Genomic DNA, 25,186 nt, shown 5'->3' with positions numbered 1-25,186 from the left:
TCCCTTTGACGGGGGTGTATAAACCCTTTTTGCTTCAGTCATACTTGGCTGTCTTATGAGGCAAAGGTCCAAGTGTGGGCTACCATCATAATTCTTTAAATCCTACATTTAATCTCCTTTGAATAGAACGGAATCTCAGCCACTGGAGCACATTAATACAGCACTTTATCCACATGACAGTCTGGGATCTTCTGGTTTGCATTTTCCTTCAATGAGCTTTCCATTTTTCCAAAATTTAGTATTTATGAAGCAGCTAAATGTCTCTGCTCAAAAGACCATTAGGAGAATGACAACACAGTTGAAAGAACATTAACAAGAAAGCATACTTTGAGCTCGGGTTTCAGATTGACCTGAAATTAAATCTTGGCTTTATGGCTTAACGGCTGTCTAACTGCCTCAGTTTCCTCCTTTTTTAAGTTGAAATGCAGCTTCTTTTTACACAACGTTTGGGATATGTTTCCTTTTTTTTTTAAATTATTTTTATTTTTAATTATTTTTTCTTTCCATGCTTATTTATTTATCCTTTTCGAGACAGAGAAAGCATGAGCAGGCGAGGGGCAGAGAGCGAGGGGCGCCAAGGATCTGAAGTCGGACGCTCAACTGACCAAGCCCCCCAGGGGTCCCTCTCTTCTCCGTGTTCGCCTTTGATTTCATTTCATGTCATCGGGAAGCTGGTTTCCTGCAAGCGATGGTTCACGACAACACCAACACCCATGTGCCTGTGCCTTCACCCTCAGGACCTTCAGCCGAGGCATTTCCACCAATGACTGAGCCATCGGTGTTACCCTCTGTCCTCCTGACCACCCTCCCCTCCAGCTCCGGGCACAGACCCTCTCTAACCTCCCAGACCTTGTAAACGACGGACAACATCTCGTCCTAGCTGATGAGATCCCAAGAGAGGATCATGATGGTGGCTGGAGAGCAAGAATGGTGGCACTAGCTTAGCAGGTGCCCAGAGCTGAGATGAAGACAGGTTACAGCCATAGCCATCCTGGGAAGACGGTGGAGAGGGTAAAAAAAAAGGCTCAGTTTCCCCATTTTTATTTGTTAATTATTTTCTAACGTTTATTGATGTTTGAGAGACAGGAAGAGTGGGGGAGGGGAAGAGAGAGAGGAGAGAGAGACAATCCCAAGCAGGGTCCAGGCTGTGAGTACAGAGCCCGACGTGGGGCTCGATGCCACAAAGTATGAGAGCATATCCTGAGCTGAAATCAAGAGTCGAATGCTTAACTGACTGAACCACTCGGGCGCCCCGGTGTCCTCATTTTTAAAAATGAGAAATGACTTGTGTCTAACTCATCGGCCTATAGAAATGAATAAATGCAGTGTGCCCAAAACATGGCAAGTGGGAATGTTTTTAAGGGAGTGTAGCGCCTTTAAAAAGATAAAACATTCTGATTTTCCTGAGAAAATAACAAATGGAAGGAGGCTATCGGAGTTTGGTGACTTTCACCCTCTGAAAACAACTGTCTTGTCTTAAACCATACTCTGCTCATTCCGTCAACACACCATGCTTCCTCTCAACTCTGAGACCACAAGCATGTAGTTATTCCCGCTCAGTTTCCCTTCCAAGATGTAGCCTGGCAAAGTGCTTCTCATTCATACGCAAGCATACAGGGAATACGTTGACTTCCACGCGACATCACTTTCTTCCTCACTTGGGCATATGAAGATCCAGAAAGATCCGTGTCACGGAGCACACAGTACACATGGAATCAGTCTACATTCATGTACCATTACTTCAGGAATCCAAAAAAAAAAAAAAAAATCCACGGCAAAGATTAGGACGTGAGCATCTTGAGCACACTCCGTCTACTTTTAAGGGACCAAAACTCACTTCTACATTCGAATGGACAGAAAGGTCCATGGTGCAGACTGTGATGTGAACGGCATTAAAGGAGTATGGAGTGCAGGGGCGCCTGGGTGGCGCAGTCGGTTAAGCGTCCGACTTCAGCCAGGTCACGATCTCGCCGTCCGTGAGTTCGAGCCCCGCGTCGGGCTCTGGGCTGATGCCTCAGAGCCTGGAGCCTGTTTCCGATTCTGTGTCTCCCTCTCTCTCTGCCCCTCCCCCGTTCATGCTCTGTCTCTCTCTGTCTCAAAAATAAATAAACGTTGAAAAAAAAAATTAAAAAAAAAAAAAAAAGGAGTATGGAGTGCAATAAACAGCAGACGGAATAAGCCTGGCTTATTGTGGCTATCACATACCTTGACGGTAAGAAATGAGGAGTCCACAAATATCTGTGAAATACGTAAGAGAGTGAATGGCACTACTTCCGTTGTTCGGTGCACTGAACTGTGCGTGGAACAAGTCTCCTTTCACGCGGGCATTACTAACTACAACTTTAAGAAGAGAGGAGTCTAGAAAACATCACGGGCTAGACTAAACAGTCAGTGAAATCTATTCATTTGCGCAGCACCTGCATGTATGTACTGAATAGATCTTTCATTTGGTAATCTCTTACCTCCGTATGAACCAGAGGAGATCAGAAATATACATTGTATATAATAGTATATGAATGGCACCCTGTGAGTTGTGCACTGTAGCCAAAGTCCAAGGAATATTTCATTTTTATGATGCCCTGAGTTAGTTCCACACTGACCATATTTCGGAGCCTAGAAATATCTATCCACGGCACCAGACTGTCGTATGAACGGCAGTGCTTGAACATGCAGGACAAAGAACCATTCAGGGAAAAAATCTAGTTCAATGAGGCTATCATTTTCCCCTACGTTGGGCACATAAACAGTCAGGAAAGATCCATCATAAAGGGCTATGTGAATGGCAACCTTTGAAGGTATAGTGCACACAATTTTTATGGCGCAATCCTTTTTAAAAAACGGATGCAACAGTATATTAGTTTCAGGCATAGAATGTAATGATTTGATATTTGTATATAGTGCAAAATGGTCACCACAATAAATCCAGTTACCATCCACCACCATACACAGTTACGATTTTTTTTCTCATGATGAGAACTTTCAAGAGCTACTCCCCTACCTACTTTCAAATATGCAATATACTACTACTAATTACAGTCACCACACTGCACAGTACATCCCCATGACTTACTTTACCGCCGGAAATTTGTACCTTCTTTTGTTTTATTTTGAAAGAGAGAGAGCAAGCTGGGGAAGGGCAGAGAGAAAGAGAGACAGAATCCCAAGCAGGCTCTGTGCGGCCAGCACAGAGCCCCACGCGAGGCTCAAACCCACGAACCATGAGATCGTGACCTGAGCTGAAATCAAGAGTTGAACGCTTAACCGAATGAGCCACCCAGGCACCCGTGGACATTTGTACCTTTCGACCTCCTTCACCCACTTCACCCAACACTACTCCCCATCTCAGGCAACCATCAGACTGTTTTCTGCACCAGTGAGCTCATTTTTTTTTTTTTTAAGATTCAACATACAAACGAGATCATATGGTATTTTTCTTCTTCCACCTGACTTATTCCACTTAGCAAATTGCCCTCAATGTCCATCTACATTGTCATAAATGGCAAGATTTCATTCTTTTTTATGGTTGAATAATACTGAGCCATATACATATTATATATATATACACACACATATATATGATATAAACAAAATGTATTATGTATATACTATATGTATGGATTATATGTATGTATATTGTATATTACGTATATTATATGGATATATGTATTGTATATCTATATTATGTGTAATGTATATATATAACACATGTAATATGTATATGATACATATATACGTTACATATACACACACAGAGACATATAGATACCACATTTTCTTTTAAGATTTTTCTTTAAGATCTTTCTTTTAAGATTTTATTTTAATTCCAGTTAACACACAGGTTAACACACAGTTTCAGGTGCACATTATAGTAATTCAACAATTTCATACATTACCCAGTCCTCATCACAACAAGTGCACTCCTTAATCCCCATGACCTATTTGACCCATCCCCGCATTCACCTCCCCTCTGGTAACCATGAGTTTGTTCTCTATGGTTAAGAGTTTGTTTCTTGCTTTCTCTCTCTCTCTCTTTTTTCCCCTCTGCCCCTTTGTTTGTTTCTTAAATTTCACATGAGTGAAATCATATGATATTGGTCTTTCTCTGAGTGACTTATTTCGCTTAGCTTAATACTCTCTAGCTCCATCTGTGTTCTTGCAAATGGCAACATTTGTTCTTTTCTATGGCTGAGTAATATTCCACTGTGTGTGTGTGTACACACACATATATATGTACACATATGTATACACACACATACCACTATCTATACATACTATATATATATATATATATATATATATATATATATATATATATACTATACTATATATATACTATACTATATATATATACTATACTATATATATATAGTATAGTGTATATAGTATATATAGTATATACTATATAGTGTATATAGTATATATAGTATATACTATATAGTGTATATAGTATATATAGTATAGTATATGTATATATATACATATATACATGTATATATAGTATATATACATATACTATACTATATATATAGTATATATATAGTATATATATATATGTATATTATAGTATATATATTATAGTATATATATACTATAATATATATACTATAATATATATATATATATATATATATATATATATATATCACATCCTCGTTGAACACCTGAGCTGTTCCATATTGTGGCTATTGTAAATAATACTGCTAGAAGCATAGGGGTGCATATGTCTCTTTGAATCAGTGTTTTTGTACTCGTTGGGTAAATACCCAGTAGAATGACTGCTGGATCATAAGGTACTCCTATTTTTAACTTTTTAACAATTAAAACAATGTCTTAAAATTTATTATTTGAGAAAAAGAGAGAGAAAGAGAGAGAGAGAGATAGAGAGAGAGAGAGAGAGGCAGAGGGAGAGGGAGAGAGAGAATCTTAAGCAGGCCTCATGCCCAGGGCAGGGCCTGATGCGAGGTTTGATCTCATGACCGTGAGATCATGACCTGAGCTGAAATCACGAGTTGGACGCTTAACTGACTGAGCCACACAGATGCCCCTATTTTTGACATTTTGAGGAACATCAATACTGTTTTCCAGAGTGGGTGCACCAGTTTGTATTCCCACCAACAGTCCAAGAGAATTCCCATTTCTTCTTCCCATCCTCACCAACACCTGTTGCTTCTTGGGTTGTTCATTTTAGCCATTCTGACAGGTGTGAGGTGATATCACATTGTAATTTTGACTTGCGTTTTCATAATGATCAACGATGATGACCATCTTTTCGTTTCTCTGTTGGCCATCTAGATGTCTTCTTTGGAGAAATGTCTATCGATGTCTTCTGCCTAGTTTTAATTGGATTTTTTGTTTTTTGGGGTGTTGAGTTTTATGAGTTCATTATATACTTTGGATATGAAATCTTTATTGGATATGTCATTTACAAATACGTTCTCCTGGGGTGCCTGGGTGGCTCGGTCAGTGGCTAAGCATCTGATGCTTCATTTCTGTTCAAGTTATGATCTCATGGTTCATGGGTTCAACCCCCATGTTGGTCTCTGTGCTGACAGTGCTGAGCCTGCTTGGGAATCTCTCCCTCTCTCTATGCCCCTCTTCTCTTTCTCGCTCTCAAAATAAATAAATCGACTTAAAAAAATACGTTCTCCCACTCAGTAGGTTGCCTTTTAGTTTTGTTGATTATTTCCTTCATTGTGCACAACCTTTTTATTTTGATGGAGTCCCAAGAGTTTGTTTTTGCTTTTGCTTTCCTTGCCTCAGGGGACCTATCTAGAAAAAAGTTGGTACAGCCAGTGTCCGAGAAATTACTGCCTGTGTTCTCTTCTAAGATTTTTATGGTCCCAGGTCTTACACTTAGGTCTTTAATCCATTTTGAATTTAGTTTTGTGTATGGTGTAAAAAAGTGGTCCAGTTTCATTCTTTTGCTCGTTGCTGTCCAGTTTTCCCAACACCATTTGTCGAAGAGGTGGTCTTCTCCCTGGTATCATATTTTCTTCATCCGCTGATGACATTTAGGCTGTTTCCATATCTTGGCTTGGTTTCCACGTAAATAATGCTGTAATGAATATGAGGGTGCATATATCTTTTCAAATTGGTGCTTTTTGTATCTTTTCAGATGAGTATGCAGAAATGTACTGATTGGATCACTTGATAGGTCTATTTTTAATTTTCTCAAAAACCTCCATACTGTTTTCCACAGTGGCTGCACCAGTTTACATTCCCACCCACAGGGGACAAGGGTTCCCTTTTTTCCACATCCTTGCCAGTACTTGTTATTTCTTGTCTTTTTGATGACAGCCACTCTAACAGATATGGGATGTCATCTCACTGTGGTTTAGATTTGCATTTTGCATAATTCTTCTTTACTGTAGAAATCATTTACTTCCTCACTGAGCATACGAGGAGTCCAGAAAGATCTGTCTCAAACTAGGATGTGGCTGACAAGCTTAAATTTTTTGGTGCACCAAAATTTACACAGAATCCCTTTACGTGAATGTGGTATTTACCCCCCAAAACATATAGGTCCAGAACTCATCATGTGATTGGCAGCTAAGACATATGGCGTGGATTAGAATGAGGCTCTCAGTACTATTTGAGTAGCACAACATATCCAACTGTCAATGAAACAAGTCTACATTTGTATGACCGTCATTTACCTCCACATTAACATATGAAGAGTCTAGAAGTAACTCGGGTTTACCAGGAAGTGAGTGCTACCTCTTTGCTTGTACAGTGTATCCAAATATACAAGGATAAATTTACTTCCATGCAAGCATTCTTTACGTCCACAGTGAACATATGAAAAGATTAGAAACCTCCACGGCATAGACGAGGATATGACTGTCGCCACTTCCGTTTTGCAATGTACCCAAAATATGGCACAATCTAATCTCGTGTGGCCAACACATCCTGCCACGTTGAATATATTCCTCATGACGTAAGATTCATGACGTAGACTGTAATATGAAGAGAATCCCTTAAATTGTGGAGTATACCCACAATTTTTTTACACAAGACTGTCACTAACTACACGGTAACCATATGAGAAATCCCAGAAATTTACACGGTATATACAACATAAGTGACAGCTTGTGTAGTGCCAATATCCATCCATCCTTCCTTCTTCCCTGAATTCCAAAGTTCAGATTCCCTGAAGTTTAGCTGGGTAAATTCTAGACCATGTGCGTTAGACACATGAAACTTCTAGGAAGGGTCCTTAAAGTGAGGTAGGTGCTCTTCTCCTCCTTCTTCCCCTTTTCCTGCAAACCTGAATGGGAATGTGACGGTTGAGGCTATAGCAGCCATCATGGGACATGAGGCAGAAGCTATGAGTTGAGGATAGTGGGGCAATGAACTGGACTGGGCCAGGACCCTTAATGACTGTTGACTCGCTATACCAGCTCTGGGCTGCTGCTTTTGACCGGTGACTTGAAAGCTAACTTGCTTAAGCCATTGTTAATTTAGGATATGAGTTATGTACAGCCATTCCAAATCCCAACAGCCATGTTTAATCTTATGTGCCAGGCTATGGGATCCACGACTGTGTGACCAAGTATCAGTGTAGATGTGGCTGAAGGTATTTTTTAGATGTGATCGACATTTAAGTAGGTACACTTTGAGTAAAGGAGATCACTCTCCATCACGTAGGTGGGCCTCATCCAATCAGTGGAAGGTCTTACGAGAACAGACTGAGGTCCACAGCAAAGGAAGGGATTTTGCCTCCGGATGGCCTTTGAACTGAAGACATTAATTCCTGTGGGTATTTGCAGCTTCTCAGCCTGCTCTGCAGATCTAGGACTTTCTAGCTCCTGCTACCACATGAAGAAATTCCTTAAAATCACTCGTCTCCAGAGAGAGAGAAAGAAAAAGAGTGCTATCTATATACCTATATCTATGCCTATGTATTCTGTTTCTCTGAAGAACCCTGACTTCTACACCAACGAATTTAGTTTCCAACTTTTTTCACTTCATCATAGTCTGTTTTTGCAGGCTGACGACACATTTAAAGACCACTAAATGCTGGAGAAACCAGCTATGAGCCAACAGTGTGACTTGTAGCAAGGGGCTTTCTATCTCTAAAATTGGGTACAAATAGGTGCTAATTAGGTAATGATACTCTACATTTATCACCGAAGTGCTCTGAGAACAAAACAGTTGTGTTCTTTGGAAAACAAAGGCATTCAGGAAAAGCCTCTTCAAAATGGTTAGGTACTTAGTAAATGTGAGACTACTATTTTTGACATTGAAAACAAGTAATTTGTCAAGTGTCAGGTACACTTGTGTTTTTGCAAAACATTTGTGTGTTTGCAAAATTCCATTCATAACTGGGGGATGTTGACCTGTTATTGGGTCAAATAGAAGGGTGAAGTGTATACTAGCTGCTCGTGCCCAGATGTCCACCGTCGTGATTTTGAAGGGTTTTGGAGGTCTTGCCAAAATTGCTTAGCAACGTGTACCTGGGTGGCTTAGTCTGTTTGAGCATCTGACTCTCGATTTCAGCTCAGGTCATGGATCGAGTTGTGCGCCAGGCTCTGTGTTGACTGTGCAGCCTGCTTGAGATATATCTTGAGATATATTCTCTCTCTCTCTCTCTCTCTCTCTCTCTCTCTCCACCCCCCTCCCCCCGCCACCCCGTCTCTCTCCCCAACTCGCACGCACACTCTCTCTCTCTAAAATAATAATAAAAAAAGTGTATACCAAGATACGTGCCTTCTTCACCTCTACCTATATGGCTGGATCTTAGCATCAGAAGTTCACTAGCTACAGAAGTATCACTTGTCCTTGACCTAAATGGTAGCCTATGTTTCAGGACTCTTCCTACGACTTCCCTTTATTATCAACAACCACTTTAAAAAACAAAACCAAAATTCTCTTATATGATGTATTCTATATACGAAATTATCCATATTTGGAGTTTTGCCTCACTGGCTTTGTTGCATCCCCAAACTCCTTCTCTCATAGGGTTTTGATGGCCTCTGTCTATTAAGACTCCGACCCTCCCTGACACAAACCGTTTTCCAGCATTCTTCTGTTAGCCCTATTGGTTTCTGCCACATCAATGTCTTTGTTGTTCCTATCAAGTCCTCCTCACTATGCACGCCCCCATCACACTCACCCTTATTTTCTGGAGCATATCGCTCTTTATCATCTTCTTGGGTCTATGTGTTTTTTCTTGCCTGTACACGTTCTGGATTACTGTAATTCCTTTTCTTCCACGATTTTATTTAAATTTAAGCTACTCAACGTATAGTGAGGGATCTCTTTTGCAGGGGAAGTCTGGCTTTCACCTTCTTAACCTTAGGTATAATTGCGACCCTCGCTATTCAGGCCATTCTTGCAATTGGAAAAAAGGTCAAGGGCTACCTCCTGAAGAGCAGTATTTGGCACAAATCAGCAACAATTTTTAAAATTAAGGGTTTTTTTTTGGGGGGGGGATAGATAACAGGGACTCATGGTACAAAAAGGGAAATAGTTCCTCAGGCACCCAGTTCCTTTTGCTAATGGTAATGAAAATTACCATTTTCATGTGAATTCTTCCAGAGATATTCTTCCATTAAACACACACACACACACACACACACAGTCCATGCTGCTGGATAGGAAGAACAAATATTGTTAAAATATCTACACTACCCCAAGCAATCTATACATTTAATGCAATGCCTATCAAAATACCAATAGCATTTTTCACAGAACTAGAATAAGGAATCCTAAAATTCATGTGAAACCACAAAAGACCCTGAATAGCCAAAGCAGCTTTGAAAAAGAAAAGCAAAGCTGGAGGCATCACAATTTCAGACTTCAGGTTATACTTTAAAACTGTAGTAATCAAAACAGTATGGTGCTGGCACAAAAATAGTAACACGGATCAACGGAACAGAGGAGAAAACCCAGAAATAAACCCACAGTTATTTGGCCAATTAATCTTTGACAACGTGGGAAAGAATATCCCCCCCCCCCCAAAAAAAGAAAACAGTTTCAAAAAAAATGGTGTTGGGAAAACTGGCCAGATACATGCAAAAGAATGAGGCTTTCTTTCGCCATACGCAAAAATAAACTCAAAGTGGATTAAGGGCCCAAATGTGAGACTTGAAACCACAAAAATCCTAGAAGAGAACACAGGCAGTAATGTCTCTGACACTGGCTGTAGCCACGTTTGTCTACGAATGTGTCCTGAGGCAAGGGAAAACAAAAGCAAAAATAAACTATTGGGACTGCATCAAAATACAAAGCTTCTGTACAGCGAAGGAAACAACCAACAAAACTAAAGGGCGACCTAAGGAATGGGAGAAGATATTTGCAAATGACTTATCTAATTAAGGGTTACTCTCCAAAATATCTAGAGAACTTACAAAAGTCACCACCCAAACAAGAAATAACCCAATTTAAAAATGGACAGAAGACACGAATAGACATTTTCCCAAACAAGACATCCAGATGGCCAACAGACACATGAAAAGATACTTAGCATCACTCATCATCAGGGATATACAAATCAAAACCATAACGAGGTATCACCTCACACCTGTCAGAATGGCTAAAGTCAACAACACAAAAACAACAGGTATTGGCAAGGATGTAGAGAAACGGGAACCCTCTCGCACTGTTGGTGGGAATGTAAACTGGTGCAGCCACTCCAGAAAACAGTATGGAGGTTACCCAAAACGTTAAAAATAGCACCACCCTACGATCCACTAATAGTACTACTGGGTATTTACCCAAAGAATACAAAAATACTAATTCAAAGGGATACGTGCACATCGATGTTTACAGTAGCGTTATTTACAACAGTCAAATTATGGAAGCAGCCCAAGTATCAATCCAGAGATGGATGGATAAAGGAGAGGTAGCAAAATATACTGAAACATTATAATGCTACAAAAAAAAAAAAACAATGAAAACTTGCCATTTGCAACAACATGGATGGAATGGTTGGGGCTATAGTATATAATGCTAAGTGAAATAAGTCGGTCAGAGAAAGACAAATACATGATTTCACTCACATGGGGAATTTAAGAAACAAATGAGCAAAGGAAAAAGAGACAGCCAGACAAATGAAGAATCGGACTCTTAATGTAGAGAACTGATAGTTACCAGAGGGGAGGGGGATTGGGGATGGGTGAAAACAGTGATGGGAATCAAGAGTGCACTTATCATGATGAGCACCGAGTAATGTATAGAATTTATGAATCACTATATTGTACTCTTGAAAGTAATGTAACAGTATATGTTAACTATATTGGAATTAATATTAAAAAAACAGAAAGGGGGAGACAGAGGACATATATTGCATCCACATAATTCAAGTCCTTTTTTTTCATTTAACAATATATCTTGAAAATTGTTTTATATCAATAGCCATACAATGGCTTCATCCTTTTAAATAAACATGTTATGTTCCATTATACAGATGGACCGTAATTTATCCAATTCCTTATTGGAAGACACTTGGGTAATTTCTAATCTCTTGCGGTTATAAAAAAGCTACAACTTTTTTGGATACACCTACACACTGAAAATTGGATAAATTATAGACGAACCGTAATTTATCCAATTCCACACTGGGAAGCACTTGAGTTAATTTCCAATCTCTTGCTGTTATAAAAAATGCTACAATGGATATCCCTATACACCCATCATTTCACACGCACGTGAAGATATCCATGATAAATAACTAAGACTGAAACTGCCTAGTCAGAGGGTTTGTGTAATTACATTTTTGTGTGTGGGTATCTTCGGTCATTTGTAGAAGGGAAAATGGAATCACTTTCTAGTTCCAATTTATATTTCTTTGATTACAGTAAAGTCGAATATCTTCTCTCAGCAAATTTTATAAAGACTTCATGTCGATTGTTCCATGGGCTATCCAGCTGCAGTCTTCTCCACTCCGAGCAAGTTCTCCAGTGTTCTAGAAAATCATCCTCTCTTCAAGGTTCCCTTAAGGAACTGGAAAGAGGCTCAGGGCTCCTAGGCTGAAGGGTCCGTACTAGTGAGACCCAGATGGTAGAGCGTCACCATTGCATCTGTTTTCTGTATTTCCTGTCTTCTGATTCACTGATGGTTACCTCGGTTTTTTCCACCCAAGGGCTATAGCATTCTCAGCCTGTTGCGGAAGGAGGCCACTAGACATTCCTTCTATTCGTCTTGGCTGGCCAGGGTTTTTAGACTCTCTGTGTTAGTCAGAGAAGCAGAACTACTAGAATGTTCTGCACACACACAATCTGAGTATGATATGTAATTTGAATATTATACCTATAACCTGTATGCCGTACACGGTATGTATGAATTATATATTTATTATAGGGATCTGACCTCATCCAACTGTGGGACCTAGTTAAAAAATCGACATATGTCTGTTGTTTCTAAGGCTGTTGATGACGAAGCCTGAAGGCTCAGGAAGGCAGTCGGGAAGCAAACAAACGTGAAATGCGAGAACCAAGAACAAGCTGGAACCTTTGAGGCTCAACAGGGACCCGGGAAGGGAGACTGGAATCTTCATTAGTCTCTCTAGCCTTGAAGCCCCCAGTCTCGATGATGGGGGTGTCCCAAAAGAGAAGCTGGTACCTCTTGCAAAGCGTTAAGCACACAGTTGGCCTGGGAGTCAGAGCAGCAGGAGGAGGAGGTGACGGAGGTTGGAAGGGCTAAGGACCCTGCTGCTGCCGTATGCCAAGTCGCAGAAGGTCTCGTGATCCCCGTCGAACTGGAACTCTGCAGGAAAGACAGGTCTGGGAAATGGACCTTGCAACAACAGACATTTAGTATTGGTGATTTCTCGGGACCACGTGGGCCCATGGGGCAGGTGTCCTTCCCTGGCCGGGATGTGCTGGAGGCAGTGTGGTCTGGGATGTCTTCACCCATGACCTCAGACTGTACTGAAACGTACGTGCAGCCACTCCTTTTTGGAGGCTTGACTGGGGTCTCACAAAAGCTTATCACTTGTCATCTCACGTTCTTCCTTTTCAGTATGTGGATATGTCTCCTGTGGATATGTCTCCCACGAAGACACTGCACGTGTCACCTGCACCCGACCACATATGGGGAGGCCCTCACTCCATGATAATACTGCTGTTTGCATCAAGGGAACGCGCCTCCTAGGTTCTTCATGCTGTGAACCCTCAAGGTATCAACACATCGTCTCATTCTCTGGAGTCCTTGATGTACCAAAGCCAGGCGACTGTTACGTGCAGAAGCGGGGAAAATGTCCACTCTCCCACTCAACGCTTATCTCCTGGACAGAGACCAAGACCTGCCAGTGCCTCTGTGCCAACAGTTCCTTTTGTTTTATTTATTTATTTACTTACTTAAAATGTTTTTTTTTTTAATTTTTTAACGTTTATTTATTATTGAGAGACAGAGAGAGACAGAGCGTGAGCAGGGGAGGGGCAGAGAGAGGGGGAGACACAGGATCCGGAGCAGGCTCCAGGCTCCGAGCTGTCAGCCCAGAGCCCGACGCGGCGCTCGAACGCATGAACTGTGAGATCATGACCGGAGCCGAAGTCGATCGCTTCACCGACTGAGCCACCCAGGCGCCCCCTTACCATGTTTTTTTGACATTTATTTATTTTTGAGAGTAAGAGACAGAGGAGGAGTGGGCGAGGGGCGGAGAGAGAGGGAGCTGCAGAATCCCAAGCAGGCTCCAGGCTCCGAGCTGTTCAGCACAGAGCCCGACGCAGGGCTCGAACTCATGAGCGGTGAGATCATGACCTCAGCTGCAGCTGGACGTTGAACCAACTGAGCCACGCAGACGCCCCCGACATTTCCTCTGAGAACCAGTGCCTCAGCTTCTGTCCACAGGCCACATCCCCCAATGGTACGTCATGAGTCCAGGGGCAAGGAACACATCTCTGGGAAAAACATCAGGCTGTTCTTTGCATTTCCTGAAGGTATCCTTATACAAATAGTCCTCTTGACCTTACCAGTTCATCAGGTAAGCCCAACCCCCAACGCCAGCGAAGGCTTTCCCGGCCCTTCTCCTTCTGTTCCCTTTCCATTCGCCCCCACCTTGTCCCCCGCTACCTCTGGGTCTTTGTGCTCTAGATACAGCAAACTATTGGCTCTTCCCTCAATACGCATCAGTGTTCACATCTCCTTAATTTCACCCATGCTGCTCTTTGCCCTTGGAACAGCATTTTACCAATTTCTACTTGGAGATCGCTTCTTTTTTCTTCATGACTCAGCTCCAATGTTTATTCCCCTGTCAAATTTTCCTCAAGGCTTTGGCCGTAACTCATTACCCTGGGAGCACCTTTGAAATAGTGTCTCTACTCAAGTATTTATGATATTCTGACTTGAGACTCTTTATGACTCAACCTTGGCAGTCTCTAACTGCGAAGTCCAACCCAAACAGTTGCTTGATGATAGGCGCCTATCGTCCAGCCTCTGACACAAAGGTTAAGAGGAGAAAAATACCTAAGATGGCAATCATGAAATGACTGAATAAAGAAGGAATGATTAGGGGCGCCTGGTGGTTCAGCCGGTTGAGTGTCCAACCGCGGCTCAGGTCATGTTCTCACGGTTTGCGGGTCGAGCCCCACGTCAGGCTCTGGGCTGATGGCTAGGAGCCTGGAACCTGCTTCACATTCTATGTCTCCCTTTCTCTCTCTCTCTCTGTCCCTCCCCCACTCGAGCTCTGTTTCTCTCTCTCCGAGGAATAAATGTTAAAAAAATAATTAAAAAAAGGAGGAATGATTGGAAGGTAAGACAGCCCGTGGGAGCTACACGGCAATGCCACGGTTGAGGGCACGTACAAATGGCAAGCGTTGCCCTGGTTCTGGGTGTGACATGCTATTTCAGAACACTCAGAAGGGAATGTGCTGGAATCCCTGACTACCTGGAGAAGGTGCTTTGATCAGGTACATTCAAAGCAAAGAGGCACAGTTCTTCAAACCGGAACTTGTCCCCATCTGGGCACTTGGCTGAAGGTATTTGTGCACCAGGTATTCTGGATGTCCTAGGTGACCCTGAAATAAGAGTGTCCTGAGGGGGCTCACAGGTCTTGGTTCTCAGAGGGTTGACGGGGTCTAGACCGACGCAAAGCTGTTCCTGGTGGGCGTGTGTTTATAATAGCAAATGAGGCACTCAACTGGTACATTAAGGGGATAAATAATAGAAAATAGTTCCAGCTTTAAACTGGGCAGCTAGATACATAGGGGACTGTGTACGATACATTTCTGTAAACGGCCTCTTTTTCCCTGCCTTTTATCCTGTTCCCTGAATTTCTATAATTTTGTCTTTTACGTATGGCAATATTCCAAGCCTTTTTTAAGACTTCGTTTTTTAGAGCAGTTGTAGTTTCACAGCAACATTAAGCAAAGGTTTCCCATTTACCTCCTGCCCATTCATGCTCATTTTATTTTCCACTCTATTCCTTTTACTAAATAGAACACAGAAACCCCGAATAAGCAAAAGGGGAGAGGGAGAACATTTTTTCCCCAAGTAGCATCTTTGAAAGATAATCACTGTTAATTTTTTGATGGCTACCCTTACGCGGATAAAACTTTCCCGCAGTAATCTTGCTCATGACCTGAGTGGAAAATAACTTTCCTCACACACCGTAACTTTTTAAAAGATTTACTCCCTTGTGTAGAAAAGGTCACACATATGCATAACACAAGTTTCCAAAGTCACCGAAGGGTATATAGCTCTTCCGTACCCTCTCAGAGATAATATAGATAATATAGATAATAATATAATAATAATCTCTCTCTCTCTCTCTCCTACAAATGGCAGCAGACCCCAAACCTTACACAACATCTTGTTTGTATAACTTACAGTGGATCTTGGAGATCCGTTACATTGCAGCTCACTGAAGTGTTCAACCTTTTGGCTACGTTGCAAGGACTAACACAGCTGAAGATACCCCCTTTTTTTTTTTTTAATTTTTTTTTAACGTTTATTTATTTTTGAGACAGAGAGAGACAGAGCATGAATGGAGGAGGGTCAGAGAGAGAGGGAGACACAGAATCTGAAACAGGCTCCAGGCTCTGAGCTGTCAGCACAGAGCCCGACGCGGGGCTCGAACTCACGGACCGCGAGATCATGACCTGAGCCGAAGTCGGCTGCTTAACCGACTGAGCCACCCAGGCGCCCCAAGATACCCCTTTTTTATTAAGACTAAGACGGTTGGACAAATTAAGAGAAGCTAGTGCCTGCTGACGGATACTGAGAACTGCTAACACCAAGGGGCACAGGGAAGAGAGACGAAGCAGAGAATGAGAGCTACGGAGTGGGCGGTGAGAACTGACCAGAGGCTGGGAAATGGCAGGGCAGGAGTGGTTTGTTTTGTTTTGCCTCGAGGTGAGAAATCCTGCAGAATTAATGGCTGCTCCATTAATTTTCCTAAGAGAACAGGTTCTACGAGAACACGTCTTCTGCCAACCCTCCAAGGGGCCCAGGCTACACTTTGTGTTAAAATTCCTGGATCGGGGCAGGGATTTCTGCTTACCCCCAGCGACAGACCTCCAGGTGGATCAAAGGGCTGGTCTCCTTTATGAAAGTTGGGGCTGTGTTTCGTACAATGCGTAAAACAATTCTCAGGACAGGCTCTGTGTTCAACCACAAAAACTATACTGAGTAGCATTAAGGGGAAATAATAAATGAGTAGACAGAAATGTGGTTAGGTTCCCAGGCTAGCAAAGAGCGGCTGATTCCGGCAGGATGGAGGTGGGGCCTCTGGGAGGAGAACTACAGATCAGAGCCACTAGGCAAATAGCTTCAAAGGTTTCTGACCCGTGAGGCAGCTCTAAATGGGAGAGTAGATCCTTCCAGTTCCAAGCTCCAGGCGGAGTCATCTGGGCAGGGACGGCAATTCTGGGGCTGGGGAGTGAAGACTTTAATGGCAACTGGGAAAGCTTCAGGAGGGAGAAGCCCATAGTGGGTTCGGAGCTGAGGGGCTGCAGGGGCAGGATCCGGGAGGCGATGAGCCCCGGGGGTGGGGGGGAAGAAAATTTTGCTCCTGTGGAGGGAGAGGTTGCTCGCCTCTTCCTTTCTCATCCATATCACTGGGGAGTTTCTTCTGGTGAAAAACTGAAACCTCACAGGGAAGAGGGCGCGGCGGAAGGAGAGGGAGGAGGAAGAGCAGCTGAGAAGTTGTTTTTCCTGAATTCCAGAACAGGATTTTCTCTTCCCTCGTTTCGTCCTGGTAGATTCTGCCCACGCAAGTAGGGTTTCCTGCCCCTGAACGCCCTTCCCTTCTTGCGGAGACGTTCCACCCTGCTTTGACCTGGGAAGGCAGGAAGGTTGGCAGAAGCCCTGTTCCAGAGAGAGGCATTTTCTGGAGCACACGTGGGCAGAAGGACCAAGTGGGGGGCAGCCAGTTGGCATTTTCACGCTTTTTCACAGATGAAAGTGACTAACTTTTGTTACTAGATAAAGAGTCTCTCACTGGCTGGAGAATTGCAGTTCCCCTTAGGAAAACCACCTCTTGTCTTGGAAGTTAACATACGAACCCATTTCAGTGGAATGAGTAACAATTTAGTGGAATGCTGCCATTATTTTTAGAAAGAGGAAATATACCCCAAGACGACTAATTCTTGAGGTCGTAAACGGTAAAGGAAATGGTTCTATTGTTACACCCATGAGTGTTCCAGTGCCCTGGCCTTCTCTAGGAACAGGTGTGCTCTTCAACGGGTGTCTGTCATATGCTCAGTGTGACAGAGACCACATCGTTTTCCCATCTGCAGCCTTGGTCACCACATCCTGATCTTGATCATCTGAAATGTAAACTGAACCCGGCTCCTTTTAGGACTCTATTCTTAGTGACTTAGGTGAATTAACTTCTTGCCTAAATTTCCACAAACTTCAGGTTTTTCCCGGCGTGCTTTTTGCCTCGCCTTGAGGAAACGAAACATATGAACCAAGACCTTCTGATCACGTGATCACGTGATACGCAAAGAGGCAAGAGTATTTGTTTCACGTGTTTAAGTTGTTTCGCATATATCATTTTAGGTCCCTCCCCCCCCCCCCCCGGGTTTTAAGTTAGGGGATGTTTTCACAAAATGGCTGTGAAATCAGTCTTCTTGGGTTAAAATCCCAGCTCCGGGAGGGATTTTATGAGCTCTGTGTCCCTGCAAACCTCTCTGTGCCTCTGTTGCCTCGTGTTTAAAATAGGGCTAGGCTGGGCCCTGTTGGGAGGATGAAAGGAGCAAATACAGGTAAAGTTCCGAGAACAGTTTTTAGAGCACAGTAAGTGTTCATTAAATAAGTCTCGAACCGGTCATTCGAACCCCACCCAGGTCAATATAGGGAAAATGAGTCGGGGCAGTGGCAGAGGAATGAGCTTAGAATCCCAAAGACCTCGATGTTCATCTTTCAACCCTGATCCTCGCCTCATCTAGAAAATTATTTAACCTTGTTGAGCTGTAATGTCCTTACGTGCAAAATGGGAACAACGGTATCCACTTTGTGACTGTTGCTGTGAGGCTTAAATAAAATAATAAATAACCACGTGTGGTAGAAATCCTAGGCTCAGCAATATGTACGTAAATGAACGCTAAACTCGCTCTACCCAACTGCCCCGCTAACACTGCTCTCTGCTCTTTCTAGGTCGGTAGTTGTCCAAGTATGGTCCCCAGGGGTCCAGGAGGTCAAAACCACGTTCACAATAGTTCCAAGACGCTATGTGCCCTTTGCACTGTATTGACATTTGCACTGAATGTGCAAAAGCAGGAAAAAAAAATTCTGGCCCCTTGGCCCACGTCAAGGCAGGGGCACACCATGCCATGAGTCATCAGGTGGGTCTTTATCAGCACACACAGTGAAAAAAAAGGTGTCTAATAAAAGCGTGTCCTTGATGAAGCCGCACGAAACACTCACTTTATTACACCCCAACCCTTGAGTCCATTTTAAAAAAATGATCTGTCAGGAAACGTGAAGTACAGATGGAAAGGATGAGAGTGAGTCACAAAGCTGAAGCAGCCGCTCTTCTCATGAAACACCATTTTCACTTGAAAGAACAACGGACACACTACGGCTATTCAGACTTGGGATTTGGGCAGAAATTTTCTTGACAAGGAACAGAGTCTGTCGCTTCAAGGAAAACAGCTGGCAGTATATGTTGCCGCGGAGAGAGTTTTCAAATGAGACCGAAAATTTTAGAAAACGTGATCCGCCGCTATGACCTTGACGACCTCCCAATACCTAGAGACGTCCTAATGAGATGGATCGTGATGTTGATGTGATTTTTTTTTTAATTTTTTTTTTCCAACATTTATTTTATTTTTGGGACAGAGAGAGACAGAGCATGAATGGGGGAGGGGCAGAGAGAGAGGGAGACACAGAATCGGAAACAGGCTCCAGGCTCTGAGCCATCAGCCCAGAGCCTGACGCGGGGCTCGAACTCACGGACCGCGAGATCGTGACCTGGCTGAAGTCGGACGCTTAACCGACTGCGCCACCCAGGCGCCCCTGATGTGATTTTTTGATATTACGCAACAGGAAATGCGCCAGCATTGGCCGGAGCCACGTAACTCCGTGAACCAGGAATTTTCCAAATGGCCAACGCATGACATTACAAAATAACGCGTGAGTCAAAGATACATTCGAAGCGTAAGATAGACCAATGGGTCTTAATGGAACAGCGCATGAAAAATTCACTGATGTGGTTTTAGACTTCACATTCAAAAAACCTTCAAGAAGTTATCATTTAATGAAGTCTGGTGTTATGTCAAAGAAGGGCATCCACGATGATCTGAAAAGCCTATTAAAATACCCCCCCCCCCTTTTTCAACTGCTTGTTTCTGAGAGGCTGGATTTTCTTCATACACTTCAAGCTGAAGTTTCTTTTTTTTAATTGAAATGTTTAAAAGATTTCATTTTTGGGGCGCCCGGGTGGCTCAGTCGGTTGGGTGGCCGACTTCGGCTCAGGTCATGATCTTGCGGTCCGTGGGTTCGAGCCCCGCGTCGGGCTCTGTGCTGCCAGCTCAGAGCCTGGAGCCTGTTTCAGATTCTGTGTCTCCCTCTTTTTCTGACCCTCCCCTGTTCATGCTCTGTCTCTCTCTGTCTCAAAAAATAAATAAATGTTAAAAAAATTTTTTTTTAAAAAATAAAAGATTTCATTTTTAAGTAATCTCTGCACCCAACGTGGAGTCTGAACTTACAACTCTGAGATCAAGAGTTGCGTGCTCCACCAACTGAGCCAGCCAGGTGCCCCTGAGTTGAAGTCTGTAACCCAAACGACGGTCTGACGGATTAAATACAGAAGCTAGCTGTCTTCTATAAGCCAATGTCGATGAAATTTATAAAAATGGAAGATAATTCTACTCTCGGTGCTTTTAGAAAAGTGTTTTTCTTAAAAATCATGTTATTCCCCTCCTCCCAGCTCTTTCTCTCTCTGTCTCTCGAAATAAATAAATAGACTTAAAAAAAAAGAGACTTTCTCTTAGTTTTAACCTCTATTATGAGAAACATCAACACAACCCACCTGAACAGAATCTCTTAGGCATCCTCACTCATTTCTAGGTGTATAAAGGGATCCCGACACCAAAACATTTGACAGCTGTTGCTTTGGAGCAAAAGTTCTGAACGTTTAAAACATGCTCAGAATCACCTGCGGAACTTTTCAGAAACACTGGTGCCTGCCCCCACCCCCTAGATAAATTAAATCAGAATCTCCGGGGCTGGAGCCTGGGCATTAGGAAACAGGTTTATTTTGAAACCCTCCAAATGACATAATGTACACCCAGGGTTAAACACTATTGCCCCAGCGGAGTGTTTTCCAAACGCGTTCGATCATAAAAATCATCTGAGACTCTTGTTACACGTAGCAGCCCCAGGTCCCTTCCTGGATTTAATGTAGCCCGTCTCTGGGGGAAGTGGCCGGGAAATCTGTTTTTTTCAGCATCTCAGGTGATTCTTAAAATGAGACAACTTGGGGAAACACCGCACCATTCTCTTCCTGACCTCCTCATTCTTTTTTAAAAATGTTTTACGTATGTATGTATGTATGTATTTACTTACTTATTTAACACTGATTTACCTTTTTGAGGGGTGGCAGAGAGAGAGGGAGAGAGAAAATCCCAAGCAGGCTCCTCGTTGTTGGCAAAGAGCTCACCAAGGCTCGCGAACTGTGAGATCATGACCTGAGCCAAGATCAAGAGTTGGACATTTAACCAACTGAGCCACTCAGGCGCCTCTATCTCTCTATCTATCTATCTATCTATTTATATTCAAGTTAGTTAACAGTGTAGTATTGGTTTCAGGAGTAGAACCCAGTGATTCATCACTTCCATATAACACCCTCATTTGTGATGGCAGGCTAGCTAAGGCGTTAGCTGTTAACAAAGGCATTACTTGACTAAGTTCAACCCACAAAGTTTGGAGCGCACACCTTAAAACTTCCCCTGGGAAATTACCTTCTAATGTGAGATGTGGCATGCGGAAATGCCTTTAGAATGGCAAGGAATAAAGAGAGAGTTACTGATTATTTGCATGGAGGGACTTCCTCCCAGGTCACTCAAGTTGCACACAGTTTTGTGGGAAGTGCTTTCTAAATTTGGGCTGGGCTGGGTGAGTGGATTCTGCACACAGAGCCGACTTTTCAGGCCAAGTGTCTGGAGGGGCCTGTGTCAGGGGACCGGCAAGAACCAGTTTTTCTTGATTTGATCGTCTTGTACCTAGGATCAAAGCTTTGTCAATACAATAGTTGCATTTCCTCATGAGTTGTAAGGAGGCCAACAGATCCTAGGAGGGGTACAAATGGATGAATTACCTTGAAGAAGAGACAGGAGAGCGGTTTATGGGAATCACTGTGGAGAAGTGAAACTTGCCGCAAGAGAATACGCCCTCAAATTCCTACTTTTTATCTTTGGGTGAAACAGGAAGAAGGCCCTGCCAGTGTTAAATAGTAATTTCCTGTCTACAATGCCACAGTCGTTCTTTTTCTGGTCCCAGAGACTAGAAATCACTCAAGTACGAGTGAGCAGAGGCAGAAATTGGGCCTTAGTAGTTTTCATGTACTAAATGACCAATGTCTGGCTCTCATCATAAACGTTCAATGACAGTCGTGATCACTTGTCTAGAGCTCACTGTTAAAAAGTTCCAAAAATATTAAGAAGTCTATACAGAGCATCTCTTTGACGTAACTGGCGTGTAATGAAGCAAACTTGCAAAAACCTATAAGAAAAACAGGACAGTCAGAAAAGATAACCATAAAGCTGACAACAAGATTTTCCTCTGGGGAGTGGAAAGGATGGGACTAGGAGAGGAGACTTTTCCCTTTATAGCTCTCTGCCATTACATATTTTTAACTATGAGTAGCTAGTCTCTAGACTGTTTCTAAATGACACGTTTACAGTTTGAATTACGTAATCCTATAACAGGAGCCTTTCTAGGGACCTCGGAGACTCCTCCGTCATCCCCAACCCCAACCCTCTGAATTGCTCCAACTTCCTGTTCACTGGTATCTACAAGTGGCAGCGGTTGGGATGCTGACAATACTCTTCCACCAAGAGAGAGAATTTTTTTCAAAAAAATCTTAATGTTTATTTTTTGAGAGACGGAGAAAGACAGGGCGTGGGCGAGGGAGGGGCGGAGAGAGAGGAATCCGAAGCAGGCTCCGGGCTCCGAGCTGTCGGCACGGAGCCCGATGCGGGGCTCGAACCCACGAACCGTGAGATCATGACCTGAGCCGAAGTCGGACGCTGAACCGACTGAGCCACCCAGGCGCCCCGCGGTAGAACCTTTTGAACATGGGTTGGCCACGTGGTTTGCTTTGGTCAATGGGAATGTTAGCAAATGTGCCACAAGCCAAAGCTTAAAGAACACTGGTTCACCGGGGCCTGTACCGTGGTGCTCTTCTCACCTGTCTACCTGGTTGACGACGACAGACGAAGGCCCATGTGTACTCACTGCCCTAGCCAACCACTACACGTGCTGGCAAGGAAATGGATTCTCTGATTTTCTGACTGACCACAAGCACATGAGCAACCCCAGATGAGATCAGGCTGGCCCAGCCCAGGAGAAGCCTCCTACAGAAGTAGGAACTGAATCAATGGTGGTTGTTTTAAATCTCAAAGTTTTGGTATGGTTTGTTACGCAGCAGCTGATAACTGAGACAGCCTTCAAATGATCAATTCCCTGCTCTAGTCAAAGAGGTCCATTCAATCTCCACCACAAACCACTGTGCACACGCTTTTGTTCGTACCCCATCCCTGTGGATGTTCCCTATCCTCGCTTTTTATCCGAGACCTACCTGTCTTCTTCCTTTTTTGTAAATGTTTCTTTTAGTTTTGAGAGAGAGAGAGAGAGAGAGAGAGAGAGAGAGACAGAGAGAGAGAGACAGACAGAGAGTGCGCAAGCCGGGGAGGGGCAGAGAGACAGGGAGACGAAGGATATGAATCGGGGTCTGTGCTGACAGCACAGAGCCCGATGCAGGGCTCCAACTCACCAACTGTGAACTCATGACCTGAGCGGAAGCTGAACGCTTAACTGACTCAGCCACCCAGGCGCCCCCATCTGTCTTCTTTGAAGATACTCTCGATCCCTCTACCTTTCCATGACCAAGAGCTTTCTTTTCTAAACTTTTGAAACATGCTTTTTATCTGTTAAGCGTGTCTGCTGCCACGAGATTTTGAATTCTACTGCGAAGACTTCTGTAGTTTAACACAACAGAGGTCGATGAGAGGTCATCCAAAGTGATTTTATAGAAGTGCGCTGATTAAATTTTTCCTTTGCAACTTTATTACTATTAAACTCAACAGTCTATACCTTCTTCGATACTCACACGACACTCAAAAACTGTTATCTTTGGGGCGCCTGGGTGGCGCAGTTGGTTAAGCGTCCGACTTCAGCCAGGTCACGATCTCGCGGTCCGTGAGTTCGAGCCCCGCGTCGGGCTCTGGGCTGATGGCTCAGAGCCTGGAGCCTGTTTCGGATTCTGTGTCTCCCTCTCTCTCTGCCCCTCCCCCGTTCATGCTCTGTCTCTCTCTGTCCCAAAAATAAATAAACGTTGAAAAAAAAAATTAAAAAAAAAAAACTGTTATCTTTATATGTGTGCGTCCAATCTCTGCCATTATATTGTTGACTCGAAAGGGTAGAAATGCTTCTTTATCTCCGTCTCAAAGTGCTCTGTACAAGACCTTATTTATATGACATAGAGACTAGTCCTCTGGCTTTGGAGTCAAAAAGCCTGAGTTCAAATCCCTGGCACCTACCAGCTGGATGACCTTGGGCACAAGAATTAACTTCTCTGAAAGCCAACCTTTCCCAAATTAAAAAAAAAAAAAAATCATATTTACCTGACCGAGTTATGTTTAGGATTAAAAGACAGATTTCAAACCTTCTTATTGGCATTGCACACACAGTAGTCATGCTACAGATGAAAACTTTTGCTAGAAATGAAGCCTCGTGTTAAGGTGCAGCCCGCAGTTTCCTTAAAACCTGGCTACTCTAAGCGTGCTCCTATGCAGACGAACAGCACGGTCTGCCAGGCCCCGTGAGATTACTAGAAATAGACAATGTCAGACCGCATTCCAGATCTACTGAATATGGATTTTAAGAAGACTCCCAAGTATTTCCTGTGCATGGTAAAATTCGAGAAGTACTTCTTTAAAAGACCTTAAAATAAAGCCAAGAGACCTGTAAATTGATTTAACATGATATCTGGGCAATTAAGCACTCATATCCACTGGATTAGGTGCTCATCTAATCTCATTATTTGATGGGAACTTCTGATAATGAGCCCCCAAAAGAAAGCCTGGATCATCATCCATATCACAGTAGTTCACCCAAGAGAGCTGGCAGAAAGGATTTCTTTTTTATCTAAACTTCTAAACTTGGTTTTTACCAAAGCCAATGAATTAATTTCTGCTAAATGTGAATGCAGAGGGACTTAGAGGTTTAACACTTATCTTGAAAGGTTTGTTGTTGTTGTTGTTGTTGTTGTTGCTGTTGTTGTTAGCCTCCAGCATCTTTCTTTTCATCCCTAGGAGTTAAAGAGCAAGGGAAAGACTTAGAAAGAATAGAAATTACTTTGTTGATGTAAATGGTTATCTGTAAATTCAGGTTGCTGAAAGAGAGCTAGCTCTTAAACCCACAATCTGACATGTACATTACTTGAATTTTACCCAGTAGGGACAAGAACCAAAGGAGGGATGGATGTGACTAGCAGGAGACAGAGATGGAAACTTTCTACCCCAGAAGACTCTCCACAAAGGGAGGAAATCTGGAGACCTAAGGGCTCAGAGGCACT

The 25,186-nt window shown here is 43.1% G+C and overlaps 1 long non-coding RNA gene across 1 annotated transcript; it reads right to left on the bottom strand.

Moving 5' to 3' along the window:
- Window positions 1-718: 718 nt before the first annotated feature.
- On the bottom strand, window positions 719-16,369 carry LOC123594862. Its single transcript, XR_006710911.1, has 3 exons — window positions 16,358-16,369; window positions 15,551-15,557; window positions 719-816 (listed from the first exon to the last, which is right to left on the bottom strand). It is a non-coding gene; the product is annotated as an uncharacterized LOC123594862 (long non-coding RNA).
- Between the last annotated feature and the right edge of the window lie 8,817 nt (window positions 16,370-25,186).

Source organism: Leopardus geoffroyi, chromosome X (assembly GCF_018350155.1).
Source record: "Leopardus geoffroyi isolate Oge1 chromosome X, O.geoffroyi_Oge1_pat1.0, whole genome shotgun sequence".
Lineage (NCBI taxonomy): Eukaryota > Metazoa > Chordata > Mammalia > Carnivora > Felidae > Leopardus > Leopardus geoffroyi.
The sequence above is the reverse complement of the archived record's forward strand: the minus strand, read 5'-3'. Positions and strand labels throughout refer to the sequence as shown.